The sequence below is a fragment of the Schistocerca serialis genome, chromosome 4 (genome assembly GCF_023864345.2).
Source record: "Schistocerca serialis cubense isolate TAMUIC-IGC-003099 chromosome 4, iqSchSeri2.2, whole genome shotgun sequence".
NCBI lineage: Eukaryota > Metazoa > Arthropoda > Insecta > Orthoptera > Acrididae > Schistocerca > Schistocerca serialis.
This window is the reverse complement of record NC_064641.1, coordinates 424419940-424423156: the sequence shown is the minus strand read 5'-3', so window position 1 is coordinate 424423156 and position 3217 is coordinate 424419940. Positions and strand designations below refer to the sequence as shown.

The 3217-nt window shown below is 42.5% G+C and overlaps 1 non-coding gene across 1 annotated transcript; it reads left to right on the top strand.

Annotated features, from left to right (window-relative positions):
- The first annotated feature begins 2474 nt into the window (after positions 1–2474).
- Positions 2475–2547, top strand: Trnaa-cgc (transfer RNA alanine (anticodon CGC)). The gene has a single exon. It is a non-coding gene; the product is annotated as a tRNA-Ala (tRNA).
- The last annotated feature ends 670 nt before the right edge of the window (positions 2548–3217 follow it).

The window sequence follows — 3217 nt, the reverse complement described above, 5'->3', positions numbered from 1 at the left end:
TTTTAATTTTCCTCTGTTCGTTCTCGTTCAAGATGTTGTATTGGTTCCACATATTTAACCGACACCCATTCTTTCAAAAATGATCTTCAGCATGTTGCCGTAGTGCTTCTTGTGGTTGCGATACGTGCTGATTTTTGCGTATTCACACTTCATGTAAACGCAGAATTCTATCTCGTTGTCCGACCCAAGTTTGTTGATGACAAAACTAACATATTTTCCCAGTAACCAGCTAATGGCGTTGGTTTTTAATTTCGGAAAGTACGTCATGTCTGGTCTCAGGAGGAGCAATGGCGTTATATATTCCGTCGAGGATCTGGTGAAAAAGGCGATTTGTTGCCTGATCCACTTCCAGTTATTCAAGTTGCCGCCACAGATGAATCTGTGAATGAGTGTATCCACCAGATTGCCTTTTCCACCAAGGTGTGTCTGGTTTAAACCGACCCCATATAGTCTCTCGTTGGTGCTGATGACATTGTTAAATGTTTTGCATCATGCGGAAATAGCGTCTGTAGATAGCCCGGCATAGTTGATGTTCCGCCATTCAGCTTTCCAGTCACAGTTAGGGAATTTCTTTTCAATTTTGTTTCTGCCGTCATTTAACTTTCTTTCAAGTATGATATCGCGCGCTGTGATGCATGTGTTGCTTCTGATTTCGTCACTAAGATAACTTGCTCCGAGGAAAAAGTTCCTCACATACTGAAGACGGGCATTAATCCTTCGCACATCAATCGGTGCTTGCAGGCTATGGGGTGTCGTAGCTTCAAAGAGCTTTGCGGTTATACATTGTGGAAGTTCTCTGAGTATATGGAAAGTCCGTTTGAGGAACAGAGCAGACGCTTTATTTAGAATATCCACCAAACCGAGGCCCCCGTTTCTGACTTCCTGTATAACGGTAGTCGCACCAACCCTGAATATGTCTCCTCGCCATAAATAATTGGTAACAGTGGACATGATCCCTTTTGCTACTAGTTTGGGGATTGGAAATACCTGCGGAGTGATATACGCTTTAGACAAAATGCAGGAGTTGATCTGACATTTTGCACCTGGTCCATAGTTCGATGGATGTTCTCCATTACAGCACCATGAACTTTCCTCCTAGTTTCCGTCCAGTTAAAAGCAGCCATCTTCATCGGACATGCCATTAAGGTTATTCGCAAAGTTTTATATTTGTTGTCTTGTTTTGCCCATGCCAGTCGGAGGTGATCTAGGCCCTGCAGATTCAATATTTTACTTTTGTTTTCATTTATTGTCGCTCCCGATGCTAGACAATACTTTTGGATTTCTCTTTACAGTGTAACTGTCTCCTCCTTATGCCTTATTACAACACCCACGTCATCAGCATAAGCTCGTTTGACAGTTTTCTCACCACTGTACCTGTTGTACCTGTTAGTCGTGCGTGGATAGTGCGGAGAAAGGCCTCTAAGTATACGGAAAATAAAAACATAGATAAGGGACTGCCCTGTGGAACCCCTCGCCTTATCTGTATGGGTTTATATGTATGGCCGTTGTTTGCTATTTTCGCATTTATACTTGTTGCAATATTTCTTAGCATGTTGACAATCTGAGAGTGGAAAGCCACTCTTGACAGCGTCGCAAAGAGGTATCTATGACTAACGTGGTCAAAAGCTTTGTTGAAATCTATATAGATTAAAGCACATTTTATACTTGTCACTGAGGTAACTGCAATGACGTCTCTGTATGCAGATAGACTTTCAAATATAGTTCTGGTTGGAGAACAAGACTGATGATGACTCAATATTTTGTTGGAAAAGGCAGAGAGTCTTTTGTTGATAATAAGCGAAATTATTTTGTAATCAGGATTTAGTAGCGAAAGAGGCCGAAAATTGTTTAAGTTGATTTTGCCTTTACTCTTAGGAAACAGTACTATTTTACTTTCCTTAAACTCTGCAGGGACAGCTTTTCCGTTCAGGACCTCATTCGCCATGGAAGTGATCTTGTCCCCAATTATAGACCAGTAGCGGGCATAAAACTCCACAGGGAGGCCATCAAGTCGCGGAGATTTTTGGAGAGATGAGTTACTCACTGCCGCATGCAGTTCATCTTTAGTAATAGGTGACAGGATGTCAGCGTTTTCTGTTCCCGACAATTGTGGACCTAAAATAGAGAGAAAGTCCTCGAGAGCTGCATTGTCCACTGTGGTAGGGGCATATAAGTTGCCATAGTACCCGTGGACTTCAGCCAGTATTTCTTTCTGGCATGTGAGCCTTGTACCAGTATGCATCTGGACTTAATCAATAAAAGTTTGACGTCTGTTTTTAGCATGCCGCACCAAGTGATACAGAGAAGTTGTTTCATCTGCTACTACTCATGTGGCTTTCGATTTAAATTTTAGTCCCTCCATCTGTTGCCGTTTAATGCTTAATAACTTGGCTTTTATTTTTTTGATATCATTCAGATGAATTGCGCCATCATGTGCCTGTGGATATAAGTCTCTTAAAACTTTATAATAACCGAGCGAGGTGGCGCAGTGGTTAGCACACTGGACTCGCATTCGGGAGGACGACGGTTCAATCCCGTCTCCTGCCATCCTGATTTAGGTTTTCCGTGGTTTTCCTAAATCCTTTCAGGCAAATGCCGGGATGGTTCCTTTCAAAGGGCACGGCCGATTTCCTTCCCCCGTCCTTCCCTAACCCGAGCTTGCGCTCCGTCTCTAATGACCTCGTTGTCGACGGGACGTTAAACATTAATCTCCTCCTCCTCCTTTATAATAAAACTACATTGTATTCCTCAACTCCCTTTGCCTCGCTACACTATACTGCATGACAACTTTCTACAGCCTTGGTTTAGCCCTCCTAGTCCACCAGTCAATGATTGTTGGGTGCTTGTCTGCTGTGCGGAGGCACATAGTCCACGCTACTCTTATTTCCTGTTCCAGTTCTTCGTCGGTTAAAACAGAGATATTCAAATTCCATTGGCCTCTGAATCGACTGGTTGGCTATACACTTAAATTAAAGCAAGTTAAAAGTGTACTGTGATCGCTAAAATACACGGGAACAGTTTCAGCGTTTAATAAAAAATTTTGAAAATTTGGTGACACGTAAATTCTATCTAGTCTGCTGCGGGAGTGACTGGTTATATACGTGAACTCGACTGACGTCGGGTGCTGAAGTTCCCAAACATCCTTAAGTTGTAGATCACTTACTAACTTTTTTAACTGTCGCGAGTAGTTGAAATTGGGTTACTGATCTTTCTGGTT